At 46.3% G+C, this 21,091-nt stretch overlaps 1 protein-coding gene across 5 annotated transcripts in view; it reads right to left on the reverse strand.

Moving 5' to 3' along the window:
• KLC3 (kinesin light chain 3) overlaps nt 1-21,091 on the reverse strand; it is a 1,068,754-nt gene that overhangs the window by 123,508 nt on the left and 924,155 nt on the right. The gene's annotated exons all lie outside the window — the stretch shown is intronic.

Genomic DNA, 21,091 nt, shown 5'->3' on the forward strand with positions numbered 1-21,091 from the left:
GATCCATGGGACCAACAATGTCAATCCCAACCCTCTCAAAGGGAACCCCCACCACAGGTGGTGGTATCAGGGGGGGCCTTTGTGGTTCCACCTGCCTTGCCACTGGCTTGGCAGGTCACATAGGAGCGACACAACTCCTTAGTGTCTTCAGACATGTGGGGCCACTGAAAGTGAGGGACAATTCTGTCACTCTCTTCCTCCTTTCATCAGTAGGCATTAGCAAGCCCATATCTGCCCTGTCAACATATGGGTTAAGTCTGTTGACATGAAGTACCCTGTGGGGACTCATAGGGGTTCTAATGTCTACCAAGTAGGTGACCTCTCCTTTCTGTTCGACAATTGTATGGGGGCCACTCCATTTGTCCTGAAGGGCTGCTGGAGCCACAGGCTCCAACACCCACACTTTCTGTCCTGGCTGGTAAACAGTCAGTACAGGTAAACAGTCAGTACAGCCTTTTGGTCATGCCAGGCCTTCTGTAATTCCTGGCTAGCCTCAAGGTTTTTAGTTGCCTTTTTCATTTTTTTAAAAATTTTTGGGGCATATTTATATAGCGCAAACTCGACCCGAAGGTATTGGAGCACTTTACATGAGCACCGTATTTACATTACACATTCAGGCATGGGGAGATTAAGTGATTTGCCCAGAATCACAGGATGTGGACGCGACCTTGAGGCTCGAACCCTGGTTTCCTGCACCAAAGTCGGCAGTTTGAGCAGACAGACCACATCCTCTATTCAGCCATCCTGGAGCGGAGACCAAGTACATAGTCCACTATATCCTGTTTAGGGGGTTTGAGAGGTAACTCCCATCCCTTCTTCACCAGACACAAAGGACCCCTAACAGGATGACCAAACAAAAGTTCAAAAGGGCTGTAACCATCCCCCTTTTGTGGCACCTCCCTGAAGGCAAACAAAAGGCAGGGCAAAAGGATGTCCCATCTGCGCCTAAGCTTTTCTGGGAGACCTTTGATCATGCCCTTTAAGGTTTTGTTGAATCTTTCAACTAAACCATTGCATTGTGGGTGATAGGGTGTGGTGAAACTGTAGTTCACTCCACACTCCTTCCACATAGTAGTTAAGTAACTTGACATAAAGTTTGCATCTCTGTCAGATACTACCTCCTTAGGAAAGCCTACTCTTGAGAATACACTCAAGAGAGCTCTTGCCACCACAGGTGCTGTAGTGGTCCTTAGGGGAATTTCTTCTGAGTACCTGGTAGCATGGTCCACCACCACCAGTATAAACCTGTGCCCAGATGCTGTCTGAGGATCCATGAGACCAACAATGTCAATCCCAACCCTCTCAAAGGGAACCCCCACCACAGGTAGTGGTATCAGGGGGGCCTTTGTGGTTCCACCTGCCTTGCCACTGGCTTGGCAGGTCACACAGGAGCGACAAAACTCCTTAATGTATTCAGACATGTGGGGCCAGTGAAAGTGAAGGACAATTCTGTCCCAAGTCTTGTTCTGGCCCAGGTGTCCTGCTAGGGGAATATCATGGGCTAGTGTCAGTAGGAAACCCCTAAACTTCAGAGGTATAACCAACCTCCTGGATGCACCAGGCTTGGGGTCTCTACCCTCTGAATAAAGGAGTCCATCATCCCAATAAACTTTATGGGTGCCACTAGCATTCCCAACAGCCTCATCAGCAGCTTGCTTTCTGAGGGGCTCAAGAGAGGGGCAGGTTTTCTGCTCCTGGCTCAGATCAGACCTGGAAGGTCCCCCTGTCCCCAAGAACTCAACCTGGTCAGGTTCAAGCTCCCCTGGGACAGATCCTTCTTCAGGCTCAAGATCATCTCCCTGAGGAGACTGATCAGCATTCTGAGTCAGGTGGGAAGCCACTGCCTTAACCCTACTGCTCCTCCTCTTGGGAGGCACCTGGTCCATTATTCCAGAATCCAGGGCCTGTCCAGCTTTAGACATGAGCAGGGATCCGTAACATTTCTGGATGTGTCCTGAGCTCCACTTCAGCCCAAGCTGAAGATTCTAGATAATTGCCAAGCAAGCACTTTACCGGTAGGTCTGCACTTACCACAACCTTCTTAAGGCCAGTTACCCCTCCCCAGGAGAAGTTAACAACTGCCAGAGAATGGTCTGTTCTGACATTGCTAGCATTGGTCACTTGGTACATTTCACCAAGTATAATCTGCTCAGGATCCACAAAATCTTTTGTCACCGTTGTGACACTTGCTCCTGTGTCCCTGAATGCCCACGCCTCTACTCCATTGATTAAAGGCTGTTGCCTGTACTTGCCCAAGTTACTGGGACTCACAGAGGGGGTCATATCCATGCCCCCATCACAGACAAGAACAGCCCGAGTGGTTTCTCTGACTAGGCCAGAGCCCAACTCAGTACCCATGGTCAACCCTACTAAACCCTTGGCTTGTGTATTCCCACCACCAATTATAACTGCACTGGGGGAGCAGGTGCCTTAGGGGCATTGGTGGGGGCTGGAGTATTCTCTTTGGACTTGGTGCAATCACTGGTCCAGTGTGTCTTTTGCTTACAGACTTTGCACCAAGGTTTCTTTTGGCCTTTCCCTTTGTTAGACTGTGAATCCCCACCTGAAAAGATTTTTGGGGCCCTTGTGAAGACTTCTGGTCTTTACCCTTCTCCCCACCCTTGTCAGAGTTCTTAGAATCTTGCTTCTGGGGTTCACCACTTTGGTTCTGTACCTTCTGCCTCACCCTGGTTCTTTCCCACTTCTTGGGGAGAGGTCAGATCTGAGTCTACCAGGTACTGGTAAAACAGCTGATTTTGACAGTTATTAAGAATCTGCTCACTCATTATCAGATTGTACAAACCTGTGAAGTCACACACCTTACTGCCCAATAACCAACCTTCCAGAGCCTTAGCAGAACAATCCACAAAATCCACCCATTCTTGATTTTGTGCTTTTTGTGTATCCCTGAACTTTAACCTGTATTGTTCAGTGGTTAGGCCAAACCCATCTATCAGTGCACTTTTCAAGACCTGGTAATCATCAGCATCCTCTTCTCTTACAGTGAGGAGCTTATCTCTACCTTTGTCTGCAAAAGAAAGCCATAAGATTGCTGCCCACTGCCCTTGGGGGACCCTCTGTACTTTACAGGCCCTCTCCAAGGCAGTTATCCATTTGTGGATGTAATCCCCACTCTGGTAGGGAGGGACAATCTCACTCAGGTTTCTATGGTCATAAGACCTCTCCCTATCTTTAGGGAAGTTGCTGCCACCAAGGGACTCTAGTCCCTCTTTTTTTCTAGCTCTGTAGAGCTCTAGGGCTTCCTTATCTAGGGCCAACCGTTGCTTTCTGAGGTTAAACTGAGCTTGCTCATACTGCAACAGTCTCTCTCTTCTCTCCTGGGAGGTTTCCCTCCCTCTGTGAGGAGAAACAGAGGACCCTATAGATGAGGTAGAATGGACAGACTCCCTTGAGAGAGATCTATCCCTTTGTAAGAAGGTGTGGGGGGTCTCAATCCCTTATAATATATGGACCCAGAGTCAGTAGTTAATTCAAAAGGATATGAGCCTTTATTAACACCAGTCCAGCTCAAAACAAAACGTAGTATGAAGACCCAAGGGGCAGTCTTCTTTAACGGCGTCTTTGCATAGCCTGGTCCGGTAGCTTCTCCTTTCCTGTCAGGGACGCTTCCGGGGGTAGTGCGACTGGGATCCCGATGTGTCTCTCCAACAAATAAAGAAAAGAATCGTGGGTTATGTACAGTCCGGGACTTCCGGAGATGAAAGAAGGGGGTAGGGAAAGTGACGGGATCACCAGGGAACCGTTACCACGCTTCTTGTGTAGGGGAGGTGCGCTGGTTGTGACAGAAAGAAACCACCCAACGGTCCTGCGACCACCGTCACCCACCCCTACCTATTCCCTCCCCGTGGGAAGACGAGCCCTCGTAACCTGGCCCGTACCTTGTGGTGCCACACTTCTCCTGAAGTGTGGCGGGGCGGCGAGTGGTCTCGTTGGCCTCCCGGCTTTCTCTCCTCCTGGGACGACGCGACCTCTGGCTCTCCTCTCGGCTCCTCCTGCGGCGGCAGTTCCTCGACTACTTCCTCCTTCTGGATGTCGAAGACCTTGGCAAACGCTTGGGACGGCTGCTCCTCTCCTGTCTGCGTCGTCGTATCTGCTTCCGGACGCCAGGCTATGAACTTCCCCGAGACATTCAATTGGTTAACGGGCTGTGACGTCAGAGGCGGGGTTCCCTCCTCCGGGAAAGTCCGCTCCGTCTTAAAGGGGCCATGTCCATCCTGCAGTCGGGGTGGAAACGAACACGGATTAAAGTCCCCACCCGGCTCGTGGCAGGCAGGGACCCCCTGACACATCCCTCCCCCGGGATTTCCCCGATCGGGGGAACAAGGAAATCGGGACAAAAAAATCGGCATTCCCCGGTTCCAGACCTTTCCGATGCCGAACTTCAATTTGGAAGGGCTGTAGAGCCAAGAACCCGCTGAGAATGCGATCATTGTGACCACGGTTCCTTTGAAGCCACGTCAGCGGGGCATGGTCCGTATATAAAACAAAGGGACGTCCCTCCAGATAGTATCTGAGTTTGTCCACTCCCCAACGGACTGCCAGGCACTCTTTCTCAATAGTGGAGTACGCTATTTCCCTGGGGAACAGTTTTCGACTAATGAAGAGGATCGGTCTTTCCAACCCCTCTGGATCTTCCTGTGAAAGGACCGCCCCAATACCCACTCCTGAGGCATCGGTCTGTAGGATGAAGGGTTTGGAGAAGTCCGGTGACATCAATACGGGTGCAGTGGTAAGGACAGTCTTTAGGGCCTGAAACGCATTGGCTTCCCTGGGAGTTGGTGCTGGTAGCCTAGGTGATGACTGTGTTTTCTTTAAGAGGTCAGTGAGAGGCCCGGCTAAATCGGCAAATTGGGCAATAAACCTCCTATAACCACCCACTAGGCCTGGGAAAGCCCGCAGATCTCTTTTGGTTTTGGGATAGGGAACTTTGAGGATGGCCTTAACTTTTTCAGTCTGAGGTTCTATCCTCCCCTCTCTCAGGATATAACCTAGATACTTCACTTTCCTGAAGGCGATTCTGTTTTTTTGGTGTTTATGTGAAAGCCCGTTGTCTTCAAACTATGGAGTATTCTTTGTACATGAGTCAAATGTTCTTCCCACGTTTTACTGTAGACGACAATATCGTCTAAGTAAGCGGAAGAATATTGAATGTGAGAGGACAATACCTTATCCATTGCTCTTTGAAATGTTGCCAGAGCGCCGTGTAGTCCAAATGGGAGGACTGTGAAATGATAATGGCCAGAAGGTGTAGAGAAAGCGTTTTTTTCTTGATCTGCAGGGTTAAGCGGAATCTGCCAATACCCCTTGGTGAGGTCTATCGTGGTGATATAACGAGCCTCTCCAAGGCGTTCTAGCAGTTCGTCCACCCGCGGAAGGGGGTAAGCGTCTTGTTTAGATACCCTATTCACTGCTCTAAAGTCGATACAAAATCGAATACTGCCGTCCGGTTTAGGGACGAGGACAACCGGAGAACACCAGTTGCTGTGAGATGCTACTATCACTCCAGAGCGCAGCATTTGGTTGATCTCTTCTTGGAAGGCCTGTCTTCTGGCTTCGGGTATACGGTAGGGCTTTTGTTTGACCACCGTCCCTGGAGATGTAGGAATGGAATGTATGGCTATGTTTGTTTTCCCGGGTTGATCCGAAAAGACATCGGCATAACTGAGAAGAAGTGACACGATTTCTTCACGTTGTCTGGGTGTAATGTCAGAGTTGATGGGAGTGTCATAAACAGTGTGATTGGCCACTGTAAGGGAATTGACTGCTTGGGGAGGTTTTCCTAACCATTTTTTTTAGCAGGTTTATGTGACACATTTGTGTCTTGTTACCTTTGACTTGTAGTATGTAGGTGGTTCTACCAAGTTTCCTGATAATCTTAAACGGGCCCTTCCATTCTTTTCTTAGTTTATGCGTTGATGAGGGCAACAATACCAACGCCCATTCACCAACATCCAACTCTCTCCATTTCTTTCCCCTATCATAAAACGTTTTTTGTTTGGTCTGGGCTATAGCCAGGTGATCATGGGCCATAGTCCGGAGTTTGTGCAACCTGGTTTGTAATTGCCGGGTATAGTCCAGTAAGGTTTCTGCTTCATGTGCTCCTTCCCTTTCCAAACTATCCTTGGTGATTTCCAAAAGGGTTCTCGGGGATCTACCAAACAATAATTCGAAAGGGGAGGTGCCTAGACTGGCTTGTTTTTGGCTCCGGAGGACAAAAAGAGCCAGCGGTAGTAACTGATCCCAGTTTTTTCCGTCCCCCGAAAGAAGTTTCTTCAGGGTGAGCTTTAAGCTTCCGTTATACCGCTCTACCAAACCATCCGTTTGGGGATGGTAAACAGATGTTTTGATATGAGCGATTTGGAGTTGTTTACAGACTTGGGTCATTAAGCGTGAGACAAAAGGTGTTCCTTGGTCCGTGATTATTTCGCGAGGAAAGCCCATCCGAGCGAATACCTCGACGAGTTTTTGGGCGATCGCTGTCGATGTCGCTGCCCGGAGGGGAAAGGCCTCCGGGTATCGAGTCGCAAAATCAACTAGGACTAATGCATACAGATGGCCCCTAGCTGACTTAGGCAGTGGACCTATAAGGTCCATTCCTATCCTCTCAAAAGGTTTACCTATGATAGGCAAAGGGTTCAGAGGTACCGGAGGTGGAACATAGGGGTTTCTTCGTTGGCATATCTGACACTCCTGACAATAACGTTGAATTTGGGCATAGATCCCTGGCCAAAAGAAGTGTTGCAAAATGGCCTGCCCTGTTTTTTCCACCCCTGAATGTCCTGCAAGTAAGTGTGCGTGTGCAAAGAACAATATTTGGTCCCTAAAGGCAACAGGTACCAGGAGTTGGGGCACTGAATCGGGTTTGGCCAACCTATATAACAACCCATTTTTTTCAATGAAGGTGGGATAGGTTCTGGTTACAGGATCCTGACCTGAACGGGCTATTTGCCAAGCATTAGTAAGAGAGGAATCATTTAGTTGGGCGGTCCTAAAATGGGTGTCCCTAGCCCATGGCTCAGAAGCAAGAAGAGTACTACGGGGAAACCTTTGTACGGCATCAGACATGAGGGTGATGAAACCCGGATTATTTGTTCCTATGATCACAGGTTCGGGTAGTGTAGGTAAAACCCCAACGACTACTTCTGTTCTAGTGCCTGCGCTAGTACTGATGGTGATGTTGGCTAGTGGATACTCCCTTACGTCCCCGTGTACGCATTTTATGTGAACAGTTTTCCTTGGTAAGAGGCAGGAGGGGGGGACCAGTTCCTTTCTAACTACCGAATGCCTACATCCCGAGTCAAGTAAAGCTCGAACTACCCTCCCATAAATGGTTACACTCACATAGAAAATTGGACCTGTTTCTTGGGCGTATAGAAGAGAGTATGGGGCGTAGCTCACATCCATAGGTTCTTCTTCCTTTTCTTTCCTTTTTCGGCAATACCTTGATATATGTCCCCACTCGCCACAGTCATAACATTGAGGACCTGGGCTGGGTTGAAAGTCCGTTTTAGGTGGACGTGGTCTGTGAGGTTCTATCGGGAGCTTTATGTATTTCTTGTCCGAATTTCCCGGGATGCTTTTATTGGTCCTTTCTGAGTCTCTTACAGGGGGTCTTCCCTGGGCCCTCGCATAAGACGTGGCCATCTCAATGGCATGTTCAAGCGTTAAGCCGGCATGTTGTCTTAGCCAGAGTTGTGCCCCATAAGGCAACGCTTCCAAAAACTGTTCCAGATATATCTTATTCATCACGTCTTCCATATTACCTTCCTGCGGCTTGAGCCATAGGTCGGCAGCTGCCTTTAGTTTATAGAAGAGCGTCTTTGGAAGGTCGCTTAGTGTGCCACGTTCTTGGCGGAATTTAAGTCTATGGGTCTCTTCATCTACCCCTAGTCGGTCAAGTATATACTGTTTCACCAGAGCATAACCAGAGGTACCGTCTTTATTTATCATTTGATACGCAGCTTGCGCCTCCCCAGTTAAAAGAGGGGCAAGGTAAAAAGGCCATCTCTCACCGGGCCAACTGCTGGCCCTAGCGGCCCTTTCGAAATTCAAAAAGAAAGCCAAAGGATCATCCCCAGGAGCAAATTTCTGCAGAGGGACAACCGTTCCTGGGAGAGGGGCGCTTGTTCTCCCTTGTCCTAGTACTGCGATGAGTTGGTTTTGATCTTCTGCCAACTTCAATAGGCTATTGGCTTGATTTTGTATGGCAGTGGTGAAGGTTGTGCGATCTGCTTCTGCCTGAGTGGAGGTTTGTCCTATTGCCCATTCGAGCTTATCCTGGCTGTCCTTCATTTGTTGAATGAGGTGTTCCATCTTGTATCAGAGGATGGTTGTCGCACCTCCTATCTGGCTCGCCACTTTTAAGAAGGTGTGGGGGGTCTCAATCCCTTATAATATATGGACCCAGAGTCAGTAGTTAATTCAAAAGGATATGAGCCTTTATTAACACCAGTCCAGCTCAAAACAAAACGTAGTATGAACACCCAAGGGGCAGTCTTTAACGGCGTCTTTGCGTAGCCTGGTCCGGTAGCTTCTCCTTTCCTGTCAGGGACGCTTCCGGGGGTAGTGCGACTGGGATCCCGATGTGTCTCTCCAACAAATAAAGAAAAGAATCGTAGGTTATGTACAGTCCGGGTCTTCCGGAGATGAAAGAAGGGGGTAGGGAAAGTGACGGGATCACCAGGGAACCGTTACCACTCTTCTTGTGTAGGGGAGGTGCGCTGGTTGTGACAAAAAGAAACCACCCAACGGTCCTGCGACCACCGTCACCCACCCCTACCTATTCCCTCCCCGTGGGAAGACGAGCCCTCGTAACCTGGCCCGTACCTTGTGGTGCCACACTTCTCCTGAAGTGTGGCGGGGCGGAGAGTGGTCTCGTTGGCCTCCCGGCTTTCTATCCTCTTGGGACGACGCGACCTCTGGCTCTCCTCTCGGCTCCTCCTGCGGCGGCAGTTCCTCGGCTACTTCCTCCTTCTGGATGTCGAAGACCTTGGCAAACGCTTGGGACGGCTGCTCCTCTCCTGTCTGCGTCGTCGTATCTGCTTCCGGACGCCAGGCTATGAACTTCCCCGAGACATTCAATTGGTTAACGGGCTGTGACGTCAGAGGCGGGGTTCCCTCCTTCGGGAAAGTCCGCTCCGTCTTAAAGGGGCCATGTCCATCCTGCAGTCAGGGTGGAAACGAACACGGATTAAAGTCCACACCCGGCTCGTGGCAGGCAGGGACCCCCTGACACCCTTCTAACCCTACTTTCAACTCTTCCTGGAGGGACAAAGAGAGGGCCAATGTGCTCCTCTTCCTCATCCAGTGGAGCTGGGTTAACCAGATCCTGATCATTGTCATCAGTCTGGTTAGAAGCAGAGGTTGGGGTTAGGGGAGTTTCCACCCCTGGGTCCACCCTCCACTGTTGCCCCACCCACTCTGCCTACCCCACCAGACCCACTAGGATATGAGAGATCATCCAGCCTGAGTATCTCCAAGAGATTATGGGTGGTTGGGCTTTTGCCTGTCTTCAGCTTCCTAATAGTACATAAGGTCCTAAGCTGAGCAAAGGTGATATCCTCATATTTATAGGGGAGAAGCCCTGGGGCTTCTTGCAGGGACACACTGGTTCCGGGCTGATTAGACATTACTAATGTGGTGTGGTGTATTGCACTACCTACACTAGTGTGGCCTACTAAACTCTCTTGAGTTGTAGAAAGGGTGTGCTAGGCCCTTGACACACAACTCAAAGTTCAGTAGAACTTACTGCATACTAAGCTTGTAATTTATGTACCTAGGGTACCTTTAGTGGTTTTCAGTTAGTTACTCAATTGAGATTATCTGGCAAGCTGGAATCCCACACGCTGCACACCAATGTGAGAAGTTGGCCTGATATATGCTGTCCACTAGTTATAGTGGGCACCCTGTATCAGTCCAAACAACCCCTTATTGGTTATAGGTTAAAGACAACCTTTATTGAAAGCTATCCTAGTGGTAGCTATGGAGAGCAGCCTTCAGGCTAAGTCTTGAAGGAATGTAAAGCAGCTTGTTTTACCAGTCTATAATCTCTTGAGTCACTAAATTAAAGATATCCACAACAGGTATTTACATAAAATATATGTATTTATTACTAAACACACCCTCCTAGTCTCTTTATGAGACTAGAGGTCAAAACACATAAGTTACACTTCAATAATCACAGTAAAATAGCACAAATACACGTCAGGCCCTAGGGGCGAGCCAAACAATATACTAAAATAGTGGTATAAGAACCACGACTTAACTAGACACAAGGCCTAGAGCCTGTAGAATCACTGGGACCCCAAGGAACCACCCAAGGTAGTAACACAGGGGACCCACGGGGCCGTGTGCAGTGTGTGAACACAGCCGCAAGCTCCCGTTAGCTTCTATGGGGAAAGTCGCGGTTAGATTTTTAAAGATTAGGGACACTTACAAATGAGTCAGGACCAAACCCTTTTGGACTTAGGAAGTTCTAGGGCTAGCACCGGAGTACTCGTGTTACCTCACCCAGGAAAGCCGGGTGCATACCATTCTTTTGGTGTCGGGTCGCGTCGTCTATTTCAATGGGACCAGGAGTTCTGGTTCCACGCTACTCACGAGGGCTGCGGGTCTCAGCTTTGCTGGGGACTCGTGTTGGCCTCTGAGATGTCTGGAAATCCTCTTCCTGGGCTGTAAATACTTCGGAGTCCGGCGGGAGCTTCGATGATGCAGACCGGCAAAATGCTTTGTTGGTGCCTGCCAAGCAGGGGAGTCACTCCTTGACCCCAAGGGAGATTTCTTCAGCCCTCTTGTCTTGAGCGGAGCGTTGAAGGTCCAGGATTCAGCTTCAGAGTTTAGTCCAGGGTAATCTTAAGTCCTAAGGACTGGGGTCCCATACTTATACAAAGGTAGGGGGTTGGACATACTCTGGGGACCCACCTATGGGAGGGTTTGGAAAGAGGGGTGTCTACACCAATTTCCTTTGTCCAGTTTCGCGCCAGAGCAGGGGCTGGAAGCCCCTGAACCGGTTTGAGCTGGACTATACACAGGGACACCAAATGTGCCCCCAGTGCAGGACTTCAAAGCACTCAGTGAGTGCTCCCACCCAGCCCCAATACACATAATCCTATCTGGGGGGTGTTTACACCTCTCTGTGAGAGGAAACCTATTGTCCAGGCCTCCCCTGCTGGAGTTTCGGTCAGCAGCAGGAGGCCAGACCAGTGTCTGTGGCTGTAGCATCCATTTTTGTGATGCCAGGGCTCTGTTAAGTTTCTACCGGGTATACCAGTGCTGTCATGTCTCTCCCTCTAGAAGGGTGGGATCATACTCCCACACCAGTTACTGGTGTGGGGGTATGATTCCAAGGTGTTTGACACAAACACAACATGTTTCCGTGCAGCCAGTCCAATGTTAGCATTAACCGTTTAAGATATAATGTACATAAGAGTATATGGTCAGGCTGCACTACTGACAACCCCAGAGAAGAGATTCCAAAGGCTGCAGAGGGGCTCAGCTCATGCCTGGGCACCCTCTCACATATAAACAAGCACCCTGCCTTCAGGATTGAAAAGGCCTGCCATTGGGTGACTGATAGGTTTGTATGTGCAGTATATGGTGAGATATAGTGAACCTATATCTCAGTAAGGGGTGCATGCACCACCTTACCCAGGCTGCAGTAGCAGACCTGTGGTGTCATTTTGGGTGGCTTTCCAGGGGTGGCATAATACATGCTTCAGCCCCTGGTAGGCCTCTAGGGTACCTATGCACTGGGTACATAGTATACCATATACTAGGGTCTTATAAGGGCACCTCAGATCCAATCTGTAATGTACCTAAAGCACATGGAATCATTTTAGAGAGGAAGCAGCTAGGTTGGGGCCCTGAATAGCAGGGTCCCAGCCAGACTAATGTCGAAAAACAGTGAAACACCAACAAAAAGTGGGGGTAAACATGTGAAGCAGATCCTACTCTCCTACAGTATACATATATGTTTTTTTATTATTTTGCCTTTGCACTGATTTTATGCTATATAATGATTTATTTGTATTCGATCAACACCCTAACCTATGTAATGATGTCCTATGTCAACCTCTCAATTTTACATCTTGTTTCCTTTTTTAGGTCTCGCCTGACCCAGCACATGCACTGGTCTGGCGAAACTTTTTGAGAGGACTCCAAAAAGTGCTACCAGGCCAGCCTAGAGCTACAATGTATGTGCGCGGGCGTGCGAGCCGCGCTTGACCGCGATTACTTACACTTTCGCGGCCGCTTTGATGTTTGATCGCGATCATTTCGCGGCCGCACGGCCGCTTGGCATAGCGAATAGGCCTCGCTTTTGGGACCTTATAAGTATTTAGTTATGCAACTGTTGCATGGCTAAACACTTATAAGGTCCCAAAGGTGAGACCTATTGGCTATGCCAATGCTTGTTATTACATGTATTGTACTGTTTTTATGACATGCTCTGTCGAAATAATGCTTGCTGAAATGAAATCGTTCAGAAGTAGGTAACCCAGGAACAAAGCAATACGCAAAAACATGGATGAGTTTAGATAAGAAGGGAGGCGGGAGGAGATTTCCGGGCTGCTTGAAGAATGTAGACTAAGCAGCAATGCACCTGAGCACCTGTGACATTGGCATTTAAGCAATCACTCTGATGTCGGAGAAAAAACAGCGACTGACATTTGAGCTCCGTCTGAGAGGATGTGGTGTAACATCCAGAGCCAGGTTCGATTTTCAGCGTTGGTTCTTCCTTTTCCTACCGGAGAAAAAGCTGATCGTAAACAAAATTGAACAATGGCAAAACCCCCCAAAAATGCCCATTTGAAAACAAAATATGGAACAGAAACAGAATGGCAAATGCTGATACTTCTGTTAGGTAACCGCGTAAAGGAAGAAAAGTTGAGATTTCGAAAACACGGGCAGAAACAAGAGAAAAAAAATAATGTGCTTAAACAAACCTACTACAAGTAATAGGGCCATGATTAGGCCTGGGCTAAAATTCCGTTCCGGTCGCGGAAATTGCGATATTTTGACATTTTCGTGTCCGCGGAAAGCGCGAAAATGTCAAAATTTCCGCATTCCGCAGCTTAGCGATAATTTGTTTCTTGCTCGCGCTGTAAAATAATACATTCTCGCGTGCGAGCGATCGCCTTACCTGAATCCCCGCGTTCGCCGACAAGTTTTCCCTATCCGGTCGCGTTCTCCATGAGATGTTGGATTGTTGGTAGACATTTGCACTGTCTCGCGACAGTTCGCGCCCGCAGTGACGTCATTTGTCGTGCGATCAAGTCTTTCTTCTCGCGATCATGCACCGCGAGACAACTGAAAACAAGATGGCCGCGCCCGCGAGCAACCACATGGGTAAGTTGGCGAGCTGTGACCATGCAGAAAATACCGCGAACGGGCGGGAAAAAAACTTCCGCATCTTCGCGATATTTACGCGTGTTTGCGGAGATTTTTTACATTTTCGCGATAATTTGCAAAAGTGAATTTCGCAAATTCCGCCCACCCCTAGCCATGATCCATGAGAGGGGTCGACACACAAACAGGAGGGACATATAACAAACGCTGACCACAGAGAAGCAAGCGTATGCGGAGGACACGCAAAGCAAGAAAACTAAAAGTGATGGGTGGACTGTAAGCCCACAGCCTAGATACAGCATGCCTAGGAGAGACATTGCATGCACTGCCTAGGCGACACCTAAAAAATTATACACAGTGAATCACCAATTGGATTATTTATTCAACAAACACGGGACTTAAGACATCAACAGCTTTGTTCCAGCAATATGTTTTCAAGAAAGCCTTCATTGGGACATGTAACCTTTCATATTAGATTCACTTTCAATCTATAAATATGAAATACCAGCATTTGTAAAGCGCACAGCTACCTCTGGAGATGTGTCCCGGCGCTGGGGCCATCGGGAAGATTAAGCGAGCTATTGCCCAGAGTCACAAGGTGCTGGGCTAAACTGCTGTCGGCACCAGGGATCGAACCGTGAGCCCCTGTGTTCCAGAGTCAGCTGCCCTGGCCGCTGCACCACACCTCTTTCCCTATAGTGATCAGGTTCTAGCTCATATCTCCCCTACTTGCATAGTTAAGGATAGCATCCTACTTTTCATGTCAGAATACCACAAAAAGGTGCTCTAGAGATCAGAATTTACATTTGACAAATTAACGATTGGATTAAATAGTGTGGCAAGTGGCAACAACCAAGTGGTTTCCTTGACAGTTACCCAAAATAAAGGTCAAGGCTTTCAATTGAAAACCTTTTGGTGCCAGCCAGAACAATCAAAGACTGAATCGGTCTGATGCCTCTTGTTTCCTTGGTGAATATGAAGTGAAACCTAACCCCTTCCTTGTCTTCTGGAACTAGCTCTATCACACCTTTGTAACAATGTGTTTTGATTATTAGCAATAGTTTAAGAAATGATTTCTGAAATTCAGAAGGTGATGAAGGACGCCTTCCTTTATGATCATCAACACCCAGTAGCCTTGTCTGACAAGTATCTGTATCAAGTCTGAAAGGAATTTGCCAGTCTTCTCCCATATTGGTATTCGTGCTCTTTGATTGCTTTGGACCTTTTTATGACGAATGAATTCCTTGCATACACTCATGTTCTAATTCATGGTTGATGGTACCTTATTCCCACATTTGTCTATTAACTGTTCTGTGATGACAGATTGTAAAAGGCAGAGATAAGATTGTCCTCTCTATCCCATGCAATTACCCTCATGGCAGCATGAATATCACCACATAGTCTTCTTTTTGCAAGCTGTTCAAGAAAGAGAAACATATCCTCAACATACAAATATTTGGAAGGCAATAAGGCGTGCTTGTGCTACCTTCTTAGGGTAGTATGCTGAACACCTACTACAAAGATTGCTGTGTAACGTGTAATCGAAACATTTCAATTCAGGGCACATCTAACTCAGCGTCTGATCTACCTTGGTTTAAAAGATCAGAAGATTAAGCAGTGGATTAACCTCAAGGCTTATTAATTAACTGTTTCATGGCAATTCATTTGGGATTTTTCCCTTTATAAGGGCCCAATTTCATGTATTTTTTTGCACTGGGTACAGTGCAGACTTGGCTTCGGAGAACACATATTACAGCATGGGCATCTCGACCATGAGATACTCTGCACATAGGTGTGGACTCCATCTGACACCAGAGTATGGAAACCTAGATGAAATAGAAAAGAGATATGTAGGCAAGACTATAATCAAAGCATGCTGAACTGAGGAGGAAGAAATTACTTCTGCACAGACTCAGTATGATGCTACATTAATGCACTTTCTGATACATTTCATTCCATTAAGCGTGGTGTAGTAATTGTAAGGGCCTCTCTTTGGTTTTTAATTTTGGGGCTCACTTGTTGGTCTTACGTTCCAAGTAGCTACTTCAGCACTTCATTTTATGGAGTGATGAGTGGTCATTTTAGGGAATACTACCATTAACTTTATATTCTCAAGCAGCGAGGAGGTGTTTATGGAAAGCTGCTTCACTGCTCATAACCCAATATCAAGAAGTCCCTTGTGGGCCAATGGTCAGAGTTAAGTGGGTTTTAGGAATGAGACTAGTAAGTAAAAATGCAAGAGGTATCATTTTGCAGCAACTTGTACACATGTTTGCATCTCCTACCCTGTAAAAAGTAATCAGGGTAGGGCAATCTGATTCAATGGCAACCATTACAAGCAATAGTGTAGCCTATATATGTATCAATTAGAAGTAATACTGAATTAAGTAAACATGTGACTCGGCTATTCGGGCAATCTTACAGCTGTCATAGTACAGGAGCACAAAGCTAACAGTATTTGTTAACATGAAAAAGAGAATATACCCAAACGGACCTGGAGCTATTGAGACGGTCAAGAAAATTATATCAACTTTATATTTAACGTTTTTCCCACCTTTGACTGTATTAAATGAGCAGTTGATGACAACTGCTGGACAGAAATACTTAATAAATTAATTAAGCTGTAGTAATAATATGTTGGATCTTACTGTGGTGTTCTACCCCTCTTTTAGAAAATAGTGATCAAAATAAAGTATTAGGAATATAAAGGGGAAATTATGAATAATTTTCAGAAATTAACACATGGGGTGCCTTTGTCTGGTCCTTTGCTTGGCTTCAAGTTCATGAATGGGCAAGAGCAAGAGAAAGCTTACTTAAAATGCCAACTTTCATAACAGGTGACGCTGAATTACTATACTACAAAGAGACCCATGTAAAGGACAGGAGCATACTGAAAGGAGTAGAGAGGTGGAGTGGTGTAAAGGTGTTTATTCCAAAATTACAAGTAGACGTGGAAACAGGGAGAGGATGTGGTCTGACGGCTAGAGCTGCTGGAAAACTAAGGTTCGAGCATAGGGGGTCACGTCCACATCCTATGATTCTGGGCAAATCGCTTAATCTCCCTGTGCCTACCAAAAAAAATGAATGTCTCCTAGTGTAACGTAACCGGTGCTCATGTAAAGTGCTCCAATACCTTCGGGTCGAGTGTGCGCTATATAAATCTGCACAAAAAAAAAACCAGTCCCTTAATTTAAGCAGGTGGTTGCCAGAAGGGTGGCACTGGCTCTTATTCTTACACATAGATCGGTAAGAAGAGAGGAAGAAAAAGACGGCAAAAATGGCCCTAAACTGAAAGCAGGAACCTGGAAGTGCGAGAAAAAGGGGCAGGTAGTGGATTAAAGAATACCGGCCTTGGTATTCGGCACACCGATGTTTAATACCACCGGCCGCTGGCGTCTGAGCACAGCTTCGGACACCTGCACTCTTTCTTTTACAAATTAAGCACTGAGTGGCAGCATATTGTAGTTAATATTGGCACAATGGTCCTTCTTGCTGAGTTTACAAGTCTGAGGTTCTGTGTTGACTGGATAGGCTTCCCAGGGCCTAAAAGGACAAGGGAAGATTACATATAAGCTGAAAGAAATTGCTCACTGAATCTGATTTTCAGGGTTTGTTTAGACAAGAGGAGCTCCTGGATGACTGAAGCTTATTAATTGCTAGACGTGAACTGGTGTTTATGGTCAGGGCCTAAGTGGTCAATGTCAGTTCACAAAGGGCTTAAGGATATGAATTCTTGGGTTGAGACACATATGAAAAGCTTGTGGACAGTGTCTACGAGGCCCGAATCATACTGGTCACAGGAATGACCAGTTCCTGAATGGCTGAAGCCTTCAAGTGTATGGTGGGGATCCATGCTGAAAGGACAAGAGCTTTTTTTTGTAAGCATTTTGCAGTCTCTAGGTGACCTGCTGCATGCAAGGTGCAGCATTTGGTGATTGGCAGGGTCTAAATTAACAAAAAACGTTTCTGCAAAGAGTTGACACAATTTCCGTTCGTTGTGACCACTTTCAAACACAAATGATGGGGTTTGACCCAAACAAAAGATGCAGACCATCATGGCAGCTGCGGACACAACCTCTAAACTAACCTATATTTCTTTTAATGCGACCATAATAGGTTCAGAATTACCACAAACCCAACATCTATATTGAACAGAATAATCAATTACAGAAATAGTTTTATTGTTTATTTTATTAAATCTCTAAAGTATTTTCTTTAAGTACAAAAAGTTTTTTGTTGTTTTTCTCCTTCTTTTTTATTCACTTAGTTTAAAATATATACCGGTCTGTATTCGGAGAAGGAGACTCGTTGCATCTCCATAGAATTACCTGATACGGAGTTGGAAAGTATCCTGGAAGCCTCTTACAAAATGAACATAAGGATAGGGAATCCGAAGAATCAGAAACAGCTTTATTCGATTTTTAAGAGACAAAACCATAAAAGCAAACATGTATCACATTTCATTCAATGAGACAAGCTTTAAAAGTTAAAAATAACAGCATATTAAAAATGATCTAATTCATGGAGATCCTGAATCTAATAACAGTTTTTAGGAACATAGAGACCGAAAAGATAAGAAATTCATCGTCTAACATTTGTAATCTGACCAACGCCGCTCTACATTGTCTCAACCCTAGCTTTTTTAAAACGGGTCGAAGAATACTTTTTCTAGGTTCTGTATAAAATTTACAAAAAAGAATACAGTGGAGGGAAGATTGGACAGAAATCTGGTCACAGGGACAAGGAGTAAGTTCCTTAAGCCAGCAATTCTTCTCGGGAAAGGTGACCATTCTAAAAAAGATGTCAGCCCTAAAACGAGATAACAGCATGCGAGTATAGCAGCTGGGGACTAGTTTCAAATATGGTTGGATACCCGGGTTAGTAATAAGTAGCTGGTTGGCCATAACAGAGCTCTTACATTTCTCTGACATCCAGCGTTGCTCTGAAAGAAAATGCAGACAAATTTGCTTGAGCTTCTTTCTTGAAAAATTCGTCATGCTAGCTGGAGAGTCAAAGAACTCCGGATGGCCTAACTCCGTAAAGAAGTTCCTTACGTAATTAAACCAGGGAATTTTCAGTGCTCCATCTAGGCCTAGGCAGTCCTTAATTATGTCCCTGTTCAGGTCTGTCTCAGTTCCAGACCATACTTTATGCCACAGCAAGATGGGCTCCAGTTTGATGAGATCAGCAATATAGGGCACGCCCAACTCTTGATGACAGGCATAAGAAGAAGTTGACCCCGGCACAGCCAGTAAGTACCGCAGAAAAGCATTCTGACAGATCTGAATTTGAATACTTGGGGTGTTCACAATCCCCCAGATTCCTGCGCCATATAGTGCAATTGATACACACTTAGCCCTATAGATATCAAGCAAGACTGGTACCGGGCGGCCTCCAACCTTGTTTGAAAAATGTTTGACCGCCCCAATTGCTCGCGAGAATGCTAGCTTTCGGGATTCACCTGCCGCTGTCCAAGTTCCCTTTTTATCAAAAGTAATACCTAAATACGAAAAAGTATTGACAGTCGCGACTTTCGTGTTAGATAAAAATGAATTACAGCTGAGATTCTTCTTTTTTGTGCAGCACATGTTAAATGTTTTGCTTATATTAATCTTTGGCCTCTACTACCCATGTATTCAGAGAAACTGGTAATCGATCTCTGGAGACCGATTTGGGTCAGGGCCATGATTACAGCATCGTCTGCATATAAAAGAATGGGGATAAAGGAGTTACCAATTTTGGGATAATCCTGCTTATCTTCCAGGAGGTGAGACGCGACCGAGTTAATATATAAATTAAATAAAAAAGGTGCTAGAATACAGCCTTGTCTCACACCCTTTTCTATGGAAAATTTAGAAGTGCAGTCCCCCTTCTACCCATAGCGTACCCTTGCGCCCGCCTCCCGATATATTTCTCTAATAAATATTAGGAGGTTCGGGTCCACTCCCATATCCTGCATAGTTAGCCAAAGTTTATTGTGGTTGATGCAATCAAAGGCCGAGCTTAAATCCACAGATGTTAGAAATAAGTTCTCTTTTTTTGCCTCGACATATTTGGCTACTAGGAGTGCTAGATTCAGACCTTGCTCTATTGTTCCTAAGCCTTCCCTAAAACCGTATTGGAATTGGGAGAGAGTACCTGTGTCGTTCACCCATACTTGTAATTTGTTAAGTATAACTCTCCCCGCGATCTTCATGAGTGAATCAAGTAAGGAGATCGGTCTATAGCATTTCGGTAAACTGCGATCTCCTTTCTTGAAAATGGGTACCACAATGGCTTCCTGCCAAGTCTTTGGGAAGCCCGTTTTAGTAAAACTGTTGAGGACATTAGTTAACAGTGGGGCCCATAACTTACTGTTAGCCTTAAAAACATCTATGGGAATTCCATCCGGACCCGGGGCCTTTCCCGCTGGGCTCTTGTTGATAGCTGTCATAACTTCCTCCATATTAAAATCAACATTTATTGGATAGGGTACTACGTCCTTATCACCTGAGTTAAATTCCCCTTCTATCTCGACCTGAGAGTCCTTTGTATAAAGTTCACGAAAGAAAGACAACCAGCCCTCTTCCGAGATAGCTGTTACGATAGAGTCTGTTAAATCATTGGAGAAAAAAGCAGCATTCACCGCTTTCCAAAATGCGGTATTATTTTTAGAAATACAGGTTTCCCGAAGGGTACTCCAGGCTTCCTGTTTAATTTGTTTTTTCCTTTTTTTAACTGCCTGTTGGTAGGCAGATCTGGCTGATCTAACTTCGATCATTACCCTAGGCTCCCTTTTTAGTTGTTCCATTAAATGAGCGTGGGTCTTACTACACTCTCTATCAAACCATCTCTTAATTTTGTTTGCCCCAGAATTCAGTGGTCTCGTGAGTAGCTTTTTAATTTCCTCTGAGATACTAAGGAATGCATCATTGACTTTGAGAGGCTCAGCGTGCTCTGTGAGACAGATATTAAATTCCTCTTCCTTGGAACGAATTAAATTTCCTAGGAAGGCCACTGGTTCCACTTTGTCCCATTTTAGGGTATAACCGTTCTTCCTTGCAAGTTCTAATCTAAAGTCATAAAGGGTCTGAGTCATGGTAACAGTGTTGTTTTTACCCTTACAAGCATTCCTGATAGCCGACATAGTGCACCCTTCCCAACCCCCTGGTTCCTTGCCCCCAGTTCATTCATAGTTATCCACTGGCTGCATTTCTCTCGCCTTCGCGGCACTACGCACAAGGGTCCAAACACACTGCGCGGCGCCCCTGCGGCGCAGAGATCAGGCCGCGCTCCGGTAGGACACGCACAATGGCTGCTCCCGGGAACACACACCGGTGGCCCTACTCAGGATAGGGCTGGGTGGCTCGGGTGCCCACGAGACTGTGAGGTCCAGAAGGCTACGACTGAGCGCGCTTGCTATGTAAATCTCTGTGCTGATGGCGTTACCACCTGTGCCTGTGTATGTCTTTCCATATAAATGCCAATAAAAACGTTTTTCAAAAAAAAAAAAAAAAACAGTGTTGTTTTTACCCAGCATTGTAATAAGGGACATACTAAGCGGTAAGTGGTCACTCATTGCTACCTCGCATGTTTCAAACGCGAGAATATAATGAGAGTAACGTTTGGATATTAACATGAAGTCAATTATTGATTTGCAGCCCCGTCCAATGAATGTGGGGTTAAAAGAGACTGGTGGGGAGCATAGTTCATTCACAAAGCCCAGGTCCAGGGAGAAAAGTATATC

The sequence above is a fragment of the Triturus cristatus genome, chromosome 9 (genome assembly GCF_964204655.1).
Source record: "Triturus cristatus chromosome 9, aTriCri1.1, whole genome shotgun sequence".
NCBI classification, from domain to species: domain Eukaryota; kingdom Metazoa; phylum Chordata; class Amphibia; order Caudata; family Salamandridae; genus Triturus; species Triturus cristatus.